This window comes from Phocoena phocoena, chromosome 19, assembly GCF_963924675.1.
Source record: "Phocoena phocoena chromosome 19, mPhoPho1.1, whole genome shotgun sequence".
Classification (NCBI taxonomy): domain Eukaryota; kingdom Metazoa; phylum Chordata; class Mammalia; order Artiodactyla; family Phocoenidae; genus Phocoena; species Phocoena phocoena.
In genome coordinates, this window is record NC_089237.1 from 37726225 (window position 1) to 37747939 (window position 21715).

At 50.7% G+C, this 21715-nt stretch overlaps 1 pseudogene; it reads right to left on the reverse strand.

The window, feature by feature from the left end:
- Positions 1–1570: 1570 nt before the first annotated feature.
- The window catches only part of LOC136139101 (fibroblast growth factor 11-like), a 52861-nt pseudogene continuing 32716 nt past the window's right edge, over positions 1571–21715 (reverse strand).

Sequence of the window (21715 nt, forward strand, 5' to 3'; positions counted from 1 at the left end):
AGGCAAGATCAATGCAGTTGTCATTGATCTCACCTCGGCAGCCGGTTAGCACCAGGGACTTGGTCGGCCTGGGAGCCCCTCACTAATGCACTGCGGAACTCAGATTAAACTGGGAGCCCCCAGCAGCCCTGGGGAGAGCTTCTGCCCTCCCCATATGCCGGGGGTGGGGTGGGGGGAGTAGAGGAGGAGGGACTCTTCCACCCAGATGAACACCGTAGATTCCCCAGGGAGACAGCTAGGATCGTGTCATTCCCTTGCTTAAAATCTTCCGATATCCCCCATCAACTGCTGGGTCTGTGCAGACTCTCTCATAGGACAAGTGTGCCCCCTGTGATCTGGACCCTGGGTGCCCCATCCAGCCTTATCTTGTGCACTTTCCCCTCAGCCTCTGAACTCAGTCCAGAAAGACTGCCTCCCGTTCTTCCAACTCACCATCACTTGAATAGGGTCACTTAGGAGGCTCTTATGTAACATATCACATGACATTTAATTCTCAATATGGTTCTATGAGTCAGGAGGATGAGTAATAAATGTCTCATTTTGCCCAGGGGGACCCTGAAACCCCCAAATCGTAAGTAAGTGGCCAAGCCTGGGTGCCAAAGCCGGAAACAGACAAACCAAGATCCCAGCCTATCGTCAATCTGAAATTGTTTTCCACAGAGCCTCCTCTGCGGCCATTAGCCCTGCAGCCATCGGCCCTGGTTCCTCTCCCTGTCTGCTTCTCTTCCCTTGGACAGCCTTTCCATAGCGGAGGGTGGTGGCCTCCCGAGAGCCTGCGGAGGCGGTCCCAGTTCTCCCAACCTCATGGGGCAAGGCAGGGAGGCTGGTGTGGTGGCCCCAGGGAGCTCCAGACTGGAAATCAGAACTGGGGTCTAGGTCTCTGCCACCCACAAGTTTCATGGACCTGGACCTGTCTTCCTAGAGCCGTATGGGCAAAGTGGGGACTTTTCTGTCCCTGGACACAAAATGGGGACAACAGCTTTCAAGGCAAGGTCAAGGAGATCACATATAACAAAGGCTGTGTACAAGTATCATCAGACTTGGGGAAGAGGCTTGGCCCAGATGTTCACCCCACCTCTTCCTGAGCTTTGCCCTCTGACCTTGCCTTCCCATCTGCTCTGTCTCTACAGTGTCATTAGCTCTTCTCACATTGCCCACAGGCGGCTGGCCAGAGCATAGGAATCTCACTGGCATGCCCCGTGGTAGTTTATTTAGACACACGAGCTTATTTAGCGAGAGATGGAGATGGATCTGTGTCTGTTTCCCTGGGGCCTTTGAAGCAAGGGACCAGGGCCTCTGTCTGACTGAGATGGTGGGAACCCTGCCCTCCTGCTGCTGTGGGAAGTAGAGGAACTCCCCAAGAGCACCCATCCCACAGCTGGACATCGTGAAGCAGGAGAGCATAGTGAGCCACCACCAAAATCTGATAGGTGTCCTTGCAAGGTCACCTTGGAGGCAGGTGAGGCAGCCCAGGATCCTCAGGGACCCTTCCTACAGAAACGTCCTGGATGGGGGCGGAAGGGCCGGGAGGGGAAATGAGTGGGAGGCGGAGACAGAAGTGAGAGAGGGGTCAATTCTCCTTGCCCTCGTCCCGCGGGGGGATGGCAGTGGTAACAGAGCCCAGGCCACCTGAGGCCAAAGTCAGGACCAAAATTCTCAGGGCAGAATCACTAAAAGGGGAGAGAGCCCAGGTGAGCAGGCCCTCAGGCTCCACAGCCCCTCATCCCTTCAATCATATTTAGTACCCTAGAGTCATGAGCCCTTGGGTCCCGGGAGAGCAGACACCATTTGGCCTACAGTATTGTAAGATACTTCTTTTTTGATTCAAAATTACATTTTTTTCCCTTATGATGTCCAGGACTCCAAAGAAGTCAGGCTGCAACCTGCTTGAAGAAGAGGAAATTTTCTGGATAATCTGGACCTCAAAAGTCTGCTTGGGTGGCCAGGAGGGCTCAAGGATCCAGGTGCCCAGGAAGCCAGGTGGTGCATCTGATCTTAGAATTTGTTTTCCTTTGATATTTTCCCCAAATTTTTGAAGCTCAGATACACAGAATTTGAATAATTATTGAATATAATCTTTGTTACACTCTCCTCCGGTCCATGTTTGGCCCTATTTTTCGTTCATTCATTCATTCACATTAAAAATAAAATAAGTACCTTTAAAGCCACCACCCAGCATAAAAACTAAGACCTTAACAATGCTGGCTACCTAACTGTGTGGCTTCCTCCTGTCCACCCCATCTCCTTGCTTTCCTCACCCAAGGTAAGTATCACTGTGAGTCCTATATCTGTCATTGGTCTGCTTTCTCTTTTAATATACTTATTTTATTGTATCTAAATGTTTTCCAGAATCTTTGCTGATCCCTCCTCCTCCCTCTCTTTAGGGAACTTGTAGCTGTAGAATACAGGAAATGAGATGTGAGTTGCTCCATTATTTTTAGCTGCAATAAAACTCTTACTGAAACCATCTTGGCATCCAGTGTTCTCTGAAGCAGAGGGGACAGAGGAGGAGGGAAATTCTCCTTCCGGAGAGGCCACTCTTTAATGAAGTGGCGTGAAAGATGTGCTTTGCTGGGCAGAGTTCAGAAGGGTGGGCTTTCTGAATAATCTGCCTCCTTCTAAGCCTTCACTTAATCCATCTTTGTCTGCAGCCTGGAGCCTTGTATAACTGACATCCCACCCACCCCCCCGCTACTCCTGCCCAGCCCTGGCAGAGCTGCTCCCTAGAAGCCCTGGGTCTAGGTGGGCCAAGTTTATTCTCAGGGATTCCGGCCAACAAGGGCCCTCTGGAGGACACAGAGCAGGCGCTGACCCAGGACGCTCCGGAGATGTGATTATTGGAAGGGGAGGAGGGCCCTGGTGTCGCACCCTGGACTTGCCGCAGCACCGCCCACATCCCAGGCTGCCGCAGTGCCAGCGTGAGCCCCGGGCCCTCCACGAGGCTCTTCGTGGACTCCTCCCTTGCTGCTCCTCAGGCCAGGAACCAATTTTACCCATGAGTGAGTCTGCATAATCCTCTTCCGGTCCCTGTCCACTGCTTTGGGGGGCTTTGGTGAGGGCGGAGAGGGAAGCTGCCTGGGCTGGGAGGGCCTGAGCCACGTCTGGGCCACAGAGGGAAGCAGTAGAGGGACAGGCCTGACCTCAGCTGCCAGTTCAGCTACCTCTGCTGTTGGAGATGTCCAAGCTCTCCCCCTGGCTGGTCCAACCACGACTCTCATTTCCTCCAAGAGGAAAGGGAGGCTCGAATGAGCCCAAAGGAGGCCACTTGGAGCCCACTATCAAGACCCCAGTCCCCATTAGATTTTTGGCATAGGTGGATTTGGGGTGGAGTCCCGGTGGGGAGCATCTGCCCTGAACCCCTTTCTCCTCTTTAAGGCTGAGGGGTGGGGTAGGAGAAGAACACTGCCCAAGCTGAGCTAGAGATGCAGCAGGGGGCCTGGGATAGCTGAAGACTCCCCAGACCAGGAGGATCTCTAGAGAGAGCCCCTACCCTAGACTTAAGGATGGGGAAACTAAGGCCCACAGAGGGAACTCGCTCAGTTAGGATTTCCCAAAACCAGTCTGGCAGGATAACTCCAGCGCATCACTCCTGTCACCCACTCTGAAGCCCTTGTACGTGCCCCTCCCAGGAGTCTGTTATCCTGAACACCTCATATCCCAGCGGTTAAGCACAAGGCTGGCATCAATGGTTTGGAGTTCAGAGCATGCCTCTGTGACCACAGGCATATGACACAGCCTCTCCAAGCCTGTTTCTTTACCTGGAAAAAAGCAGGGTGCTAATAATCAAGTTTATCCTCAAGGCTTGTTGTCAAGTTTGAAGGAGATGCTGCAAGCGCCCAGCACAGTGCCTAGAGCATAGTAAACAGTCAAGAAACCCTAGTAGTTGTGATTGTCATTGAGCCAGCGGGCTCCTATTCATCCTTCACAGCCCTGCCCAGACAGCCCCTTCCCTGTGAAGACCTCCTTGCTAGCCCCACACACAGACCTGGTAACTGACCCCTCACAGCTATAGCTTCATCCTGGGCAAATATCATGTTCTCTTATGGCTGGTTTACACATGGACCAACTGTGCAGGCATGTGAGCTCCCAAGGGGATGAGGTGTGTCTCACTCTCCTGTAGTGTCTTACAGGCTGCGATGGGGCCAGGGCTGAGCAAATAGCACTTCAGTGATGGGCACTGGGTTGGAGCTGTCTTGACTTGCTGGTACCCAACCTTGCAAGCCGGCTCTTCTTTTGTCCTTCATGTCCCATCTTTGAGGCCATTCAGGTCTGCATTTGGTGGGCTTTGCTGCCCTCTACTGACTGCAGAGGGCAGGACAGTGCCTCGGGTGAGGGTGAGGGTTGAACTGGGGCAGAGAGGCAGGAGCTGAGTGAGAGTTTTACTTCTCACTACACAGCCTTACATATCCGTCTGCATCTTGGGCTTCGACCCCTCTGAGCCCACAGGGAAACCAACAGAAGATTGTGTGCCGGGTGGGCAGACCTCTAGAAGGGCTATCATCCCATGGGAAGCCAGCCCTGCACGGTGCACAGAGGTCCCACCCCAAAGCTGGTACCAGCCCGGTTCACCCTGGAGCTCACTTCTCCAGCAGAAGCCTCTGAGGGCGAGCCCTGGGCCACCCGGCTTTACACACACAGGTACCAGGTTCACTCATTTGCTCACAGCTATCTCCTGCCTTCTGGGAGTGTGACAGATTGAAAGAAGATGGTTCCAGCTGAGAGAGTCCTATAATTATCAACTGCAGATTATTTTAATTAAAATGCTTTGCATCCTCAGCTCTTAATTTCTAAAATGATTATAAATGTTATTAATAAAGAAAAATCCTTGAAGTGTGATCCATAAATCTCAGCCTGGGCTGAGATGACAGGGCGAGCCGATACAGCAGAGGAGGCCCTGCCCAGGGCTGAAACCGCAGAGGGTAGAGAAGAAGGAAGGGAGAAGGGAGGTGAGGCGGGCTGGAAGAAAGGGAATGGAGGAAGGACAAACCCCCTATGCATTCTTCCTGCTTCACCTCTGGATCCTTAAGCATTTGGGACTAAGAAAGCAGACCAGCTCTGGGTTTGGAACTTGAGTCTGCTGTTTGCTGTATGACTTTGGGCAAGTCAGGTGACCTCTCTAAGCTTCAAGTTTCTCCTCTAATGATGTTTTCATCTTTCAAGTTTCTCATATAAAGAATGGAAATGACTGCCGTCTGGTAGGGTTATTCTGAGGCATGTTGACAAAGCGTGTAAAGCGCTTGTCACATTGTAGCAATTTTTGGTTAGCTCTGGCCCCATCCTCAGGAGGGTTCCTAGGAGTCTTCTGTTGCTTCATAGCTCCATTCTCTGGCTGTCCTAGGCTCATGGTAGGTGGACCCCTCACACTCCAGGAGGGGCCCTCAGGGGTGTGATTACTGTCAGCCCGAGTCTGGAACCAAGGGAAGGCCCTTCAGCTTTCACTGGTCTCGCATCACGGAAGGGCAGGGCAGAAGGAGGAGAAGAGACCAGCCCTTTCACCTGACATGCAAGGAAATGGATTGGAGAGCCAGAGAGGGAAATGTCTAGCCCAAGGTCGCTCAGCAAATTTCTGGAAGGTCGTTTTACCCATTTTAGCAGATGGCTAAAGCCTGACTTTTTCATTTATTTTAAGCCTGTCTTTCTAATGGCTGAGAACAGATCCCCTGAACAAGGAGATGATGCTGACGATAACATTGACGAGGTAGACGGGGGAAGGGGTTGGCAGTGGGAGATGGAGAGGGCGAGGACCGGCCTGGGGTCACGACAGCTAGCTGCCACGTGCGCCCTTGGGCCCATCGCTTCTCTCCCTGGACCTTAGTTCTCTCCTTGGTAAAACTGGGATGATAATCACTGCCCCACTGAACTCCCAGGCTGGTGGTGAGGATCAGATGAGATGATGAATCTGAAGTTGCTTTGTAAGCTGGAAAGCGTGAAGCAAATGTAGGAGATTATTAACATTAATATTAATGAACTTACTCACAGTTGGCCACTGGCCACAGACAAGATGGAATGCTGCGAGTCTGGCGGAAGACGAACTTTTCCAAGCCTCTGTTGGGTTTGCAGAGGGGACAGGGATGGAGATTGTTCTCCGTGGTCATTTCCCAGATTCTTATAGATGGAATTACTTAAGGGAAAACCCCTCAAGATTTTCAGCCAAGGGAGCTGGTAGTGCGCCCACGGCACTGGAGGATGGTGCAGGAGGCACTCCCCTTCCCTGGTTGGCACAGCTATAGAGGTTGCTGGCTTTGTCGTTCAAGGCTGATCTCTTCTTGGGGCTCAGGAGGTCCAGGGCTGAGGACCAGGCCCCTTCTGTGGACCCCACTGAATGCAAAAGGGCTCCCTTCCCTATTTGTTTCCCCTCTTCCATCCTCAGAAGACTAACCCATTCCTCCTTGGGAAAACCGCCAGGTCAAAGAGATGAGGATGGAGTCAGGCTCCTGCATCCTCTTTCTAGCACATTCATCCTCTTCCCTCTCCCCCCACACTCACTCGGGAGTCTTGCTTCTAAGCATGAAGCTGTGCACAGTGTTGATCTGTGTCCTGGGCGAATCCTCCATTCATTCATTCATTCATTCATGTGTTCTGTAAAGGTTTGTTCAAAGTCTGATATGTGCCAGGCACTGGGATGCAGAGGTGAATGTCCCTGTCATTAGGGCTCAAAGGCTGCTGTAGGTGACAGATGACAGAAGTGCAAACAGGCCCTTGTGCCACCCTCTGTGGTTTGGAGCTATGGAAACATACCAGAGCCCAGGGTAAGGGGAAATTTTCAGAAAACATTTCCTGGAGGAAGCAATTCTGAGCAGAGGCTTGAGGGAGGATACATAATGTTCAGAAACCCCATTACTTAATGCAAATGGAACATTCCAGTGTCTCAACTCACAGAATAAGGAGGCACAGATCCACAGGCTTCAGGAACTCTGCTTCCAGCTAAACACCCAACTGGCCACAGTTCCTGAGGATGTAGAGACTTCCACAGCTTCTGCCCTCAGGGGCTGGGGAGTCAGAGTCCTAAGATGGGACTTCCTAAGAACCCCATCTCTGCCTCTAACAGACTGTGCCCTCTGGTCTCTGCACTTGAAAGATGAGACCAGGTTGTGAGGATTCTGAGATCACAGTGTGAATAACGCTCTGTCAAGGAAGAGCCATGCTGTCACTCCCTATTATTTTATTATCCAGCTGGAAGTGTTCTGATATGCCCAGTGGGATGGAGGCTTGGTACACTTCAGTATTTGCTGATTACTTTGTACCAACTGTAGTGTTTAACAATGTGAAGATTTGCAAGATGTCTGTGTGCGTGTGTGAAAGAGACAGACACAGAGGGAAGTGGGGAGGGTATTTGCGTGCTGGCTTGGCACAGAGGGCCCTGTGCCTTGAGGGTCACACATACACACTTGTGGGCTGTGGTCCACAAATGCCCACCCACTTCTGCCCCTGAGCACAACCACACTCTTGACAACTCACACCTTGCATCCCACGAGCGCCCTGGAGCAGCCCCGGTGCACACTCGCTCGCTGTGTCCCTGGGCATCTCTCTCATCGACACCTCAGTTAGAACTCACATCCTGGTCCCCATACCAGCTTAACTGCGGATTTAGATTATCCATAGGTGCAAATACCCCTATAATAAAGAGATGTTGCTGAGCCCTGGGATGAGGAGTCCAAATTCCGCAGGGTGAGGGAGAGAATATTCTGGCTGGTAGGATTCTGGAAGAAGAAAGCATTTTAGGACGATGGACCTTCCAGGTGGAAGGGACAGCATGAGCAAAAACAAAGAGGCCGGCTACGGTAGGCTGAGTCTTGGGGATGGCAGCGGTGTGGACAGAGGGGAGGACGGAGCAAGGCATGAGAGCCATGGTTGGGCTCACCAGGTGCCATGCTGGTCATTCCATTAGTCAGGGGCGTCTGGAATGTGGCTGGCTTTGACTGCCAAGTGGAGCAGTTGGTGATGGGCAGTGAGGCTGGGTGTTGTGCAGAGGACGCGAGCAGCCACACCTGGGCTTCTGGGAAATGAATGTGCAGCTGTGTGCTCGGTGGGCCCGGGGGAGGCTGGAGGCAGGGAGGCCTGTGAAGAGGCGGCTGGGGCAGCTCAGGAGAAGGACAGTGGGGAGGTTAGCCATGGGGGTCAGAATGGAGAGAGAGAGAGAATAATGGCGCGAGAGCCCAGATGTGAAGCTTGTCTGTCTCTGAATCACGGGGAAGATGCTTCTAGGGAGCCAGAGAGGAAGGGCAGCTTGGTGGGGGCAGGGGGATAGCAGCCTTGGTGATTGGACACCTGAGCCCACCCCATCCCTCCCCTTTGTCTGCAGAGGTGAGAAGCACCACCCAAGGAGCACCTACTGTGTGCTATGCATGGGGCCTGCCAGGCAGCTGTATCATCCCATTTCACAGATGAAACAATGGAGGCTAAGGATGTGTGTGACTGGCTGGAATCACAGGATGAGGACTCAGGTCTGACAGCACAACCAATGCTGGTCTCACCCCCTCCCTCCCTCCCTCTTGCCTGAGCTGGCACTGACAGCCCTCCCCTCCCCACCAGTTACATGCCCACCAGGCTCCTGTCTGGCACAGCCTGGGCCAGCCTGAGGCATTCCTGTGAGCCCAGGAGGGTGATAAGAGCTCCCTTCTGGCTCCTCACCTTCAAAGAGCCCAGCGCTCTATTTGCAGCTGCTTACTCGGCAGGCCCTTTGATTTGCAAGAGAGGCTGGCGGCAGGGCTGTCCCTGGCCACCAGCAGAATTAGAGATCTGGCTTCAGGTGAAAAAACTTCCTTCCTCCTCTCTCCCTCTCCCTTTTTTCCTTTCCTGACTCCTCTTCTGACTTTTTTTTTTTAAAGCTTATTTTTAACAAGGGATTTGAAACTTCAGATGCCTCAAAGCTCTGGGACAATGGGAGATAGAGGGTTGATGCTGATTGGCTGGAGAGGGGAGTGGCTTGGAAGCAGGTCTGGACCACAGTAATGTCCCTTAGCACTGACTGAGCACCTAAGTGCAGACATCAAGCTGGGTGCTTGACGGCCATCCTCTCCTCCCCACGCCTCTGTGAGGCAGACTTAATTCATTCTCCATGTGGAGAAACAAAGTTTTGTTCCAGGTCACGTTGCTGGTAAGGGGTGGAGTCTGGCTGTACCCACTCCCTGGGCTGGGATGCTGAAGGGACTGGGACCCCTCCCAGACCCTGTCCCACCATGAGATAGAAAGCATAGGGGTTCAGATCTTTCTTTGCCTTCCCTGCTCCCAGACAGATTCCCGGACATTCAGAGATGTGCTTCACAAGCCTGATTTCATCTTTCTGGTCAACCAGGAGGACTTACTGAAGGGTGCTCCTTCCTTCCTTGGCTGTCCCCATCCTGGGTAATTTGGGACTTTAAAATCTTAAGGACACTAGCTCAGCTCTGTGCAGCCCCGGTTTGGGACTAGGAGAAGAAAACCCCAGCCTGGGAACCCCCAGAGTCCTCACTCGGCCCACTCTGTGACAATGGGCAGACTTTCCAAGGAGGTGGCCGCCATCTTCCTGTCCCTCTTGTGGGAGGAGAAGCACGAGGTGGGAGGGGACAGCATGGGATGGCAGTGGGAACCTGGCTTTGGAGTCCAACAGATCCGGGTGACATTGGGCAGCAGCCTCTCGTCACACTTAGGAGAAAATCCGGAACATTCTACAGAGCTGGTGAGGTCCTGCCTGGTCTGGGCCTGCCTCTGTCTCTGCTGCAGCCAGCTATATCCTCTCTTCGCACAGGTCCCAGCCACTCCAGCCCCAGTCACCCATCCCTTCCCTCCTCAGGGCCTTTGCATATACTGTCCCCTCTTCCTGGGACACTCTTCCCTCACTTCTAGATGGTTCCTCTTCATACCTTGGGCTTCAGGGAAGCCTGCCTATCCCAGACCATCTAATCTGCCACTGTCCCCCTGTCATCTACTCAGCAACACTTGTGGCTGATTCTGACCCTGCCATGGGGACAAAGGATCGGCTCCAGTTTGTACATCTTTGCATCCCAAGGGCCCACCTGGAGCCTGGTCCAGCCTAGGTCCACCAGAAGTACCTACTTACAAATCATTGAATTTAACCTCTCTGGCAACCTCCGCTTCTTTATTTGCAAAATGGGTGTAGTGACATCTACCTCATACGGTTGCTGCAAGGGCAAAACGAAGTAAAGCGCTCAGCATGAAGTTCCAGGAAATACCAGCCTCTATTCATATTCATATTCATTCCTGAGTCGAACTGGTTAGGCATGGCTGGCACACATGAGCATCTTGGAAACTTGCAGTGAGGAAACCCAGATTCGGAGAGGCCGCTCAAGGCTGTCTCCTAGGCAGGCTGGCCACCTGGCTGCCTGGGGCTCCTTCCTGCTCCGTCCTGGCCTCCTGCTGACCGTGGATAATCGTACGGCCTCCTCTTGCCTCAGCGTTTCTAATGTGGCTGATGGGATGCATGATGCAAGGCCTCGGGGCAGCGGGGGAGGGGGGGAATGAGTGGGCCGGCGGAGTGCTTCCCAGGAGGAACCAAGAGCCGCGCCTCCACCCCCTTCCCTGCCCCCATAACTGGCTATTCAAGGCCCTTGGTCTGCCTTCCAGCTCAGCCATCCCCCGCCCTTCAGCTGACTTCCCTCCCTAGCGAAGGACTTTTGCACGAGCAAAGCATCTCCAGCGACTGCCTTCTTGCCACCTGCTCCTGTGGCTCTCTCCCCACCTGAAGCCATAAATACATATGCAAAGGCCAGGATATTAATTTGTGTTTGAGCACGGAGCCGCGGACGCTGCCGAGAAAGGGGATTCGGCGGTGGCAGTGGGTGGGAGGCAACAGATGGCCTGATGGCTTTTACCTGTTGCTAATTTGTTAGGCACCAATTCCTGGTTTGTGCTTCGTTGTGCCCAGACCCCGAGACGGCAGCGTGCCGGGCACTGGATGGCCCACGAGTGCTCCCGTGGGGTGATGGGTCAGGTGCCTGCCTGGGGATTAAATGTTGAAGTCTGGAAATGAACGGCTCTGCCTTGTTCTCTCTTGACTGGACTCTGGTCCCTCTTGCTGGCTGGGCACGAGGACCCTCAGAGCATATGCAGCAATGAGGAGGATGCTGAGTCGGGGCAGCCAGCCTTACCCTTCTGTTAAGCGGCTGTGTGACCTTGGGTGGGTCACTTAGCATCTCTGGGCCCCATCTGCCTGTCAGGGAAATGAGCATAATCACACCTGCCCTATCTACTTTGCAGGGTTGCTGTGAGTGTGAGCTGAGATAATGGATCTGGGAGCACTTTGACACGTGGAAGCCTCTCTAATAGCGAGGCATTATTTGCTAGCAGAGCAGTTAAGAGCTTGGATTCTAGAGTCAGTGAGGCCGGAACTGAATTCTGACTGTCACTTATAACTGTGAGGCCTTGGGTAAGAAACCTAAGGTTCTGGAGGCTCAGTTTCCTCACCTATGCAGCAGGTGATACCAGTCCCTACCTCAGGGGTGCTGGGAGGAGTAAAGGAATTAATGCCAGGGCTGGTCCCAGCTTTCCCAGAATGCGGTCCCAATGAGCCATTATTAGTTTGCTATGGCTTTCCCTTCAAGCCTCGGCTAAGCATCACCTGTGCTGTGAAGCCCACTCTGATCTGTATCCCCGACCACTGTGGACTGTCTTCTCCTGGTGGAATTTGTTCGGGGTTTACTTCTTCCCCATTAACTACAATCTGGTGGGATGGTAATCTGGAGCCTGTGAGCCTGTCACCAAAAGGACAACACGTGAATAAGCACAGCCATCCAAAAGCATCTTCTGGAGTACAAAAGAGGCGACAAACCTCAGAAAACAGGGAGCTCATGCACCCACGGGGCAGGGCCCACAGCAGAGGGACACTGCTCTCCCCCTTCCACACCTGGCCCTCCAAGTGGTCCTGGGACCCATCCACGTCTGAGCCGAACTCCCCAGCCTCCCTTCTGATTCTTTGAGCCTCAGATATATTTCCAAGAAAGTTCCATTCGCTTCATTGAGCTTATCTTTCAAGAACCTGGCTTCTACACCTCTAGGCCTTATACGTATTTCAATGACAGCATGGAGGAACTTTCTTTTGAATGTTTTCTATATTTGTCTCCATTACTTCTTTGTTTTGTGACGTTGGGCAAATCCTTTCACCTCTGAGCCTCAGTTTCTTCTTCTGTATAATGAGGGGTGGGATGGAGGGTAGGGCTCCCTGGATTATTGTGAGGATTAAGTGTCCTGCTAGTGTCAAGCATATCACTGGCACTCAGAGATGACCGATCGATTAACCTCTATCAGATGAGGATAAGTGACATTGCTTTCATTTGAAATCATGGAGGAAACCAAGGCCTGCAAGGTTGTCAGGAAAGTATCCTTCTGAGAAACTTGCTTAAGGGCTTATTGACCGAGAAATCATCTTCTCTCTCCTTTGCCTTTGAGTCTCTCTCAGGGAAATGCGCAGTTATTAGAAGAGGGAATGGAAGGTGGCAGAATGTTCTCTTGGGCCAAGTTGGGGACAGGGGATGGGGGGAGGTTGGGGGAGGGGGGAGGAGCCAGGGCCATGGTCGGGGGAGGCAGGAGCTGTGGCAGGGTGGGCTGGGTTCCCTGCTGCTCCTGTTTGGAGTGGGAAGAGAGGGAGAAGAGCGGAGGGAGAGGAGGAGGGGGGGGAAGGCGGGAGGCAGGAGGTGGTGATAAAGACTCTGACTTCCCTTTCCATCCCTCCTCATTTCCACCGCACCTCCCCCTCTCCTCTTATATTATTTAATTCTACATGTAAATAACGCCCTCCCTCAGTCATGCCCCCGCTGGCCCTACCTCTGTGGGTAACTCAAGGAGCACACATCAAATGGTCCAAGAGTTTCTCTTCTTGAACTGACGCCTTGGAGAGGGCTCTCCTGCTTATATCTCTCCTGTAGTTTTTCCTCTCTTAGGCGGGAACAACACGGGGTGTCCAGAACAAGGGCACATGTAGTTTGAATGAGGATTTTCTCAGGTACCAGCTGGAGACTTGGGGCAGCTTACAAATCCCTCTCGCTAGGCAGTGTGCCTGATGCTCAGAGCTGCTACCATCTGCCTCGCAGAAATTCCTGTATGCAAGGTACCTAGCACAGCACCCAGCCCAGGTGCAAGAGCTGATGCCTGCCCTCCAGCCTGACACACGTTCAGGCAGTTGGTGCAGGGACCCCACTGCATCACAGGAACACCTCAGTGTCCGAGGCAGGTGCGTGAAACCAATTCAGTGCTACAGAGCCTGGTCACGTAAGCCAGCTGGACCCAGGGACAAGTTATTTGTGCTATTATTGAATCTGTCCCATGTTCACCTAGATTCTGCCCTTGATCTTTAAAACACCTCTCTTCTCCAAGTCAGTTCTGCCTGGCCACCCTCCCCTAGAGCTAAGAAAACAAGGATGGCAAGAGAGGAGCCCCCATTTTGGGCCAGCATAGTACTAGTGCCTCTGTATACCTTACTCCTCTAATCCTCACCAGAGCCCTTGGAGGCTGGTCATCTTGTGTCTTTTGTGGGTGTAAACACTGAGGTTTAGTAAAGTTAATGACCTTCCCAGTTACGTGGCTGTTGGAACTAGGGCTGGAACCCACAGGCACCTGACCGCCTTGGCGTCACGCTGGTTCCTCCCTCTGTCTCTCAGCTCCTGAGCTTTTACTGCCCCAGCAGCAGCTATAGACTCTTCCATCCCTTCTGACTCAGGAACCACATAATTCTATGACATCTAAACTTTTGTAGACTCTAAAGCAACTTCCTTCTTCATACCATTTACTCCCACTATGTTCCATCCCCCTGGAAGGTATACTGACCACACATATTAATAGTAACACATATAATGATGGGAAATATTTAGAATAGACCAATAGGAAATGTGGTGGGGTTGGAGGGTTAAAGGTCTGGCTCTATGTGTGCTTGACCAGGAGATGCTGCAGAGCCCAGCAGGAGGAGGCTTACCCTTAATCCCAGATTAACTGATGTTTACTGAGAAGTGGCCACTCTTGGAAATCCAGCAACCAGTTCCTTGGAAAGTGGTGCTGCATTTCATCAGAAACCTGTGGGGAAAATTGGTGATGGGAAAATAAAATTGAGAAGCTTGGGAAGGCTGGGAATGATGATGAACTCAGCTGCTTAAAAAAGACAAAGGGAGCAGTTCTCAAAGGAAGGAAGTCCCCAGGGCAAGGCAGGACCCCTTTTCCTCACCCCTCATACATCATCACCGGGCCCCTCCAGTTTGTGTGCAGATGTGTAAAAGGCAACATCTGGGTGAGGTTTGAAAGCTTACGAGACTCTGCATATTTTATGAGAATTAATATGTGTTTAATTTAGGTGTTCCAGTGCCCCACGCAAAAGTTTTCATGCACTTGTGGGGAAGTGAGAAAAACATAAGTGAGTTTTCCACAAAGCTAAATTTATTCATTTTCAATAGGATTGTCTTTTTTTTTCTGGGATTCTCTCTTTCCTCCTTTCTTGGTGTTAAAACATTTATGAAACTATGGTGATAGTAGACTAAACTTGATTTCTTGAGCATCTATGCTTGGCAGGCTGTAAAGCCGGCAACCTTATGTTGAATCCTCTAATTTTCTCTTTAAAAATTTTGCTGGGGCTTCCCTGGTGGCGCAGTGGTTGAGAGTCCGCCTGCCGATGCAGGGGACACGGGTTCATGCCCCGGTCCGGGAAGATCCCACATGCCGCGGAGTGGCTGGGCCTGTGAGCCATGGCCACTGAGCCGGAGCCTGTGCCCCGCAACGGGAGAGGCCACAGCGGTGAGAGGCCCGCGTACCGCAAAAAAAAAAAAAAAAAAAAAAAATTTTGCTGAACTACCAAATCTCGAAGTCTGAGGACCACTGGGTTGCACTATGTCAGTCATCATTTGTATCAACTCTCTTCCTAATCTTGGAGCAATTTTTTTCTGCTTAGTACAAACAGTCTTTGAAATTCAGATACCTCAACCCTATACTTAAATTTAATAACTTGTTTTTTGGCCTACAGTATTACAGGTATTATACTCCACATATACCGTAATTTGGGGATAGGAGATATTTATTTTATAAGATCGTGTCTTTTGCTTTTCTGTATCTGTTACTCTGCTGTTGACAAGTCTTGTGGTCTGGGGTGGGCCTCAGCTCTTTCCGGCTTTGGTTTTTCCATCCGTCCTGGGAGCAGGTGAACCAGATCATCTTTAATGACCTGTCCAGTTTCCACCTCCTTTGTTCTTGCACTTTCTACTTCTGAGCCCCTCAGGGCCACTCAGCCCTGATTCTGGAGTTTTGGCTTCCGAGCACCAGTGGGTGGGACCACTCCCCCTTTCCAGGACTTGGGTCTTGAATAAAACGGAGACAATTCTATCCACTTGGAGAAGGCAGTCCTTTGGGACATGTGTTATCAGGTGCTCTGCTGAGCACCCCAAGAGTCACAGGCTTGGAATCTGTTGTGAATTCCTCCTCTGGGACCTGCGTCTGATGGACCAGTGCCAGGCTCCTGTCTGCCCAGCCATGTTTCTGGAGAGCAGGGAAACAGGCTTTGCAACAGGAAAATCAGAAAGGACACAGCCTGAAAAGTCGTCAGAGAGACAAACAGAGTTCTCTCTGTCTTGTTATTTACAGAGGGTTTAATTCGAGTGGGCAGAGGTGAGAGCAGACAGGGCCGAGGCAGGACCGAGTGGGAGAGGGCTTTCTAACAAGACAACACCCTGTATGCACAGTGACTCACAGCCCATGGGGAGGGGGGCGTTGGTGGATCATCTCCATCCATACAACTGAGGTCCAGAGGGGAACTTGTTCAGCAAATGTATGGCTAAGCATTTGGGTGGAGAACCCAGGCACTCTGACTCTTGTTTGGTGTTGTTTCCGGAACATCTATTCTGATGCCTTGTCTTTGATAGAGTAGGATACTGGGGTCTAGAGACGCAAAGAGACCCACAGGTCATCTAGCTGCTGAGTGACACATTAGGGACCAGATCTGACTGCCTTGCCAGGGTCTCCTGCCTGTAACCGGCAAAGGGTTAGTGATGTCGCCCATCTGTCTCTTATTTCAGAAATTGCTTGTCTCTGTGCGTCCCTCTCCCTACATACATCATCCACTGACATCACACAAAAGTCTCCTCCATTATAAAAATACAAAGAGAATTTAGACAATAAAGCAAAGTAGGACGCAAAATGGTCCTACCACTCAAGCATTAACTTTTGGGTGCATTTACGTCCTTTGTTTTTCCTGTATGTGATATGTGATTCTTTTTTTTTTTTTTTCCTTTTCACATAATTGAGTTCATATTGACTAGACCATTTCATGCCCTGATTTCACTCACTATTATAAGTATTTTCCATGTTATTACATACACTTCATAAATGTCATTTTGAAGGCAGGAAGCTTGCTAGACCAACCCCTGAGTGTTGGACATTTAGACCGTTTCCAGTTTTTCACTGCTACACACAATGCTTCAAAGAGCAGCTCCATGTAGGATGGCTTTGAATATTTAGGATGATTTTCTTGGACTGGAATTTTAGGGAGAATACTGCACACAGGTGCTCCCATGGCTGGCTCTCCCATGGGCGGCCCAGTCTTGGGGGTCCAAGACAGAAGGCTAACAGGTCCCCTCTCCTCTTTCTACAGCCTTTTCTGAAGGCTATGTTGATTTCTTTTTCTCATTATTCACTCAGGACCTATAAGTTCTTTCCCAAGACTCCTCTGTTAAAACCTGTCACATTCACCAGGATATTCTCTCTCTCCCCACCCCTCTATCTCTCTCTCTCTCTCTCTCTGTTGAAAGTGAAGAAAACTATTGATTGAAAATAGAATATATTGTTTCAATAAACTGAAAAGTTTCTCACTTCAGATATAGCTGGATCCAGGCACTGAAGCAATATGATCAGAACCTGGTTTTTCACTGACTCTAAGCCCAGTTCTGTTGGTGGCTCCATCTTGAAGTCCACTGTCAAGAAGACTTTAGAAGATTAGTTTCAGCCTGCCTGTTTCCAAGCCTGTAGGAGAGAGACAGAGAAACAATTTCTCCCTGGTAGCTCCTATGTAAACCCCAGAATTCACTCTGATCGGACTAACTTAGCTGCTCACTAACTCCTGAACTAATCACTGTCATTTGGCCTGACCTTAAGTTTAGGCAACTTGGATAACATGTGTGCCTGGGGCTGGGGTTGGCTCTGCTTGTTCCAGAGCCCGTAGATTAGGAGAGGTGTTCCCTGTGAAGTGTGCTTGGGGCATTTATTATCCCAAGAAAGGGGAGTGGAACCAGGAGGGAGAACACAAAACAATAGTTGCTGCTCTATTTGGGGAAAGACTCAAAAGCATAGCATTTTGGACCTGAAAGCTCCTGTGAACACATGCCTCTGTTCTCCCAGAGAAAGAGGATCCCCTGTAACAAACTTTCTGAGAGACAGCCCTTCTGATTCTGCTGTATTCCTCTAATGACAGGGAGCTCACCACTGTCCAGACCAACTCACTCCACCCCTGGTACAGCTGTAACCGTAAGAAGATGAATTCTCCTCTACACTGAGTGTTCAATCAAGCCTGTCTATCTAACTAACTGCACCCCCATGGCCCTGGCCCCATTGGACCCATCTGGGGGACCATCAGATATATGACCTTTAGAATCAGAGCCATCCTGGGGTTTTTTCTTCTTGACTAAACAGCCCCTGGACTTTGTTGTGTGCTACTTGGTTTCCTGTCCCTGCTATTGGTTGACTTTCTCCATATGCTCTTGTTAGTCGGTATAAAGTCAAGAACTGAACACGAGGCTGGGGTCCGATGCAAGCACACGGATTCTGGCTTTTTGAGAAATCTTTAACAAGTGACTCAGCCTTCCTCTTTAAAAAGCTGCCCAGCTGTGGAGAGAGTTTGTTCCAGTCCAGGTATCCGAGTCACCAGTCCAGGTATCTGAGTCATTCCTTCCCTTGTGGCTCATGTGAATTGCTCTTTTAACCAGTTTCAGGGTCCTGAAAGCAAAAGTAACAAGCCCAACAATGTGTTACTTAAAAGGAGACTTATTACATTCAACGGAAGGGATATTTTTCTAGGAAGAGACTGCTAGGTGTGAGACACAGGCAGATGTACCCGCCATGTGGTTGGCTGCCTGGGCCTCCCCACAGGTCCCCTTTCCTGCCACTGCTGCCCTGATGTCAGAGCTGTCTCCTGCCCATAGGTGGCATCCATAGCCTCACGGGTCCAGCAGATCATAGCCCATGTAGCACAGGGGTGGATCATGGTGCCTTGGTGGCCCTGCAGCATTTTGTAGACTCTGTTTTCCTTCCTGAGGCCCTAGGGGGCTGCTACTCAAGGCAACCACCAATGCCCCCTTGTTGGCCAGCCTTCAATGTATGCTGCCACCATCCCTCCAACGGCCAAAAGCAAGCAAGGGTTCCAGGAGATCATCCATCGGCTGGATTCAGTCAGAGTCAGAGCTGGGTGACTAGGTTGCCATCTAAGTGGGTTACGGTAATGCTTGCTGCTGTAACAAATAAACCCCCAGCTGTACAGTGGCTGAGATGTGACAGAGACTATTCCTTCCCTCTGCCATGGGCCTGGTGTGCACTCAGGTCAGCAGGAGGCCATCCTTCGTGCTGTCTCTGGACCCCAGGCGGCTAGAAGCTTGGCCACCTTCACCTAAGGGCTTTGGTAAACAATCCAATGGTCGCCTCCATTTCAGCCGGTTAGAGAAGGAGAGGAGCACCAGCAAAGAGGAACCTCAGTGACAGTTGTATGGAGGGTGACCCTGGAAGGGACATAGATTTCTGCTCATCTCCCATCGGCCGGGTCAGACCTTTGTCACATGACTGCAAGAGATACTGAGAAAAACTGTCTAGCTGTGGGCCAAGAAGTGGATGCAGATTTTGGTGATCAGAGAGCAGTCTTTGCCACACAATCCCACCCCAAATGACAAGCTTGGACCATTCCATAGGGAAGCGGGGGGACTTGGTGCGTGTCAGGGGAGGAAGGTCATGGGCTGCAGGGCAGCCAGGCTGTCAGCCAGTCCCTGTCATTGGTCATTTCTCTCACAAGACTCTCCTCCAGCCATCCCTCAAGCCCAGGTCCCAGTGCCCTTGGCTGGTTACCATGACCCATTCCCAGGGCAGAGGCAGGGAGGCCTTGTGTGTGCATAAACCCTCGAGGGGATTCTCTGATCTCTCCACTCCACTCCCCTCTTTTGCTTCTCAAACACACACTAGGCGTGATTTAAAGACATCCTGATCGAATCATCTGGACACATTTTGCAACTTCGACTAAACCACCGGGGATGTCTTGAAGGCTTGTCGGGCAAGAGGAACCATGATTGGTGATGTGGAGACACACGGGCACTCGGGGAAGGATTTCTGATAATGCAGTGTGATCGATCTACAGCATTTCCTGACTTGTGTGAACAACCTTCAGCTGCCACTTTTCCATCTTGTCAGCTCACTTCATACTAACGTTCCCTTGCAAAGGATCAGCTCAGACTCAAGTATCTTTTATAGACTCTCAGCCAGCTCAGTGGCTGTAATTATTGTCTTGATGCTCAAGTTCAAGTTCTACTTGCTGTTGCATGACAACTTTTTTTTTTTTTTTTTTTTTTGCGGTACGCGGGCCTCTCACTGTTGTGGCCTCTCCCGTTGCAGAGCACAGACTCCGGACGTGCAGGCTCAGCGGCCATGGCTCACGGGCCCAGCTGCTCCGCGGCATGTGGGATCCTCCCGGACCGGGGCACGAACCCGTGTCCCCTGCATCGGCAGGCAGACTCTCAACCACTGCGCCACCAGGGAAGCCCTGCATGACAACTTTTGCAAGAGAGATCCTCTTACCTGCTCACCCCCAAGGCAGTCCGACACAACCCCCCAGAATATTATTGTTCTCCAATCACTGGGCGTTCCTGACCCAGCTTTCTTCGCTGAATTTATCTCTGGAACGACCCCTCCTTCGGGGAACCCCAGCCTTCTAAGAATAACAGTCAGGAGGGGTCGCCTTCTGCACTTGTGACTGTGTTATATCACTTGCAAACTCCCTGATTACTGGCCAGACATCTCCATCGGCCGTTGGGTCATCTCGGCAGAGAAGGGATTTTTTTCAAAGCCACGGGTTGATGCTGAGGTGTTGGTGATCATACCATGTCATTAAGCCCCTTCTTTTATTATTCTCAGATAAGGAACTCTTGATTTACCTCCTGGATTCCTTTGCAAAGCTCTCAGCTTTCCTTCTCACACACATACTAGTTTCTAAATGCCAAGCTGTATATTGTCAAACAAAACTGTATGTGGAATTGTCATAACGTCCACAGCTTTCAAAACATCAACGCTCAAATGCCGACTTGAGGCTGCTTGCTCTCCTGATAGCTCTTTATGACATTTTACACACCCCACATCTTAATATTTATCTGACCTGGGGAGCTTGCATTCTTGATTGACTTTCCTCACTTTACTCAATTTATTAACAGCAGTTTCCATATCCAGCACGTTCAGGAAACTGGAAACAGGGTAATTTCACCTGAGGTTCCATGTGTCCTTTTAATATGCTTGGATCCTATCCAAGCATCCTTTTAAGAAAGAACACTCCACCGTGAATAAGATGTGGACTCTAAAAAATAAGAATCCTTTCCTGTTTAAACTGGCCTTTAGAATAATCCTATTCACACAGAATATGACACAACCAGATCATCTTTACCCAGGGCAAATGGCCCTGGATGATTTCAGGGAGGGGTGTGTGTGGTGGGGGTGAATGGGGGAAGGGGCTCGTTTGGGAGGGGAAGGTAGTGATGAGAAATGGCAGGGTTGGCTTGGCTTTGGGAAGACAGTCCTGAGCCCCAGGAGAGAAGCATCCCAGACTCATCAGATCTATTGGGATAGAGAGCACACACACACACACGTACACACACACTGGATTTCTATGGCCACTGCCTGCGCAATTCTGTTCCTTCCCTGGAACACTGCCTTCCTCCACTTCTGCCCAACCTGTGAATTATCCTAATTCTGCATATGATGATCTGTGACGCCGTCCACATGGCTTGCCTTCTGTGCATGACACCGTATCTATACCTCTTGTACCATTTGCCACACTTGATTTTAGTATGTATGTGTGTGCGTGTGTGTGTGTGTGTGTGTGTGTGTGTGTGTCTTCCCTTTTGACCACAGGCTCCTGGGGGTAGGAAGCATTTCTTCCTCATTTTAATATCCTTAGTGTCTGGCATGGGGTCAATACTCATTGAATTGTGAATGAACCACTAAAATTAGCATCCAACTTACCATAAAATCTTTGTGGACGTTAAACTTGAAGGGAATGATATCCCATCCAAAGTCTGTTCTTTATCAAAATCCAGGAAGACATTTGATGTGCTCGCTAATGACAACCATGCATATTTCATAGAAACGTTTCCAGAACCTACCAAGCCCCCACTTCCGTCATTCACAATGGCAGCGTGTTATTCCACTGTGTTAACCCATTTCTCTTTGCTTGGTTAGCCCCCTCTTCTTTGGCCTCTAGGTGGTTGACAGTGTTTAGTTATCACAAACAGTACCGCTATAGACGTGTTTTTCTTTCTTTGGGGCTAATACTATGGGGTCTGTTACCAGAGAGAGGATCGCTGGGGCAGAGTATAAAGAGTCCTCACATCTGTTGCCTGATTGCTTTATGTAAATTGGTCCAGCCTTTCTCGATAGCAATGCTGAAGGCTGTGTTTTCACTGGCTGCCCATCTTGGATTTTATCATATTTATTTTTTGTGACTTTAATAGGCATGTAATGGGACCTGAAATGTGTTTGCTTGTAAATTTTATTTCTTAGTTGGGGGGAT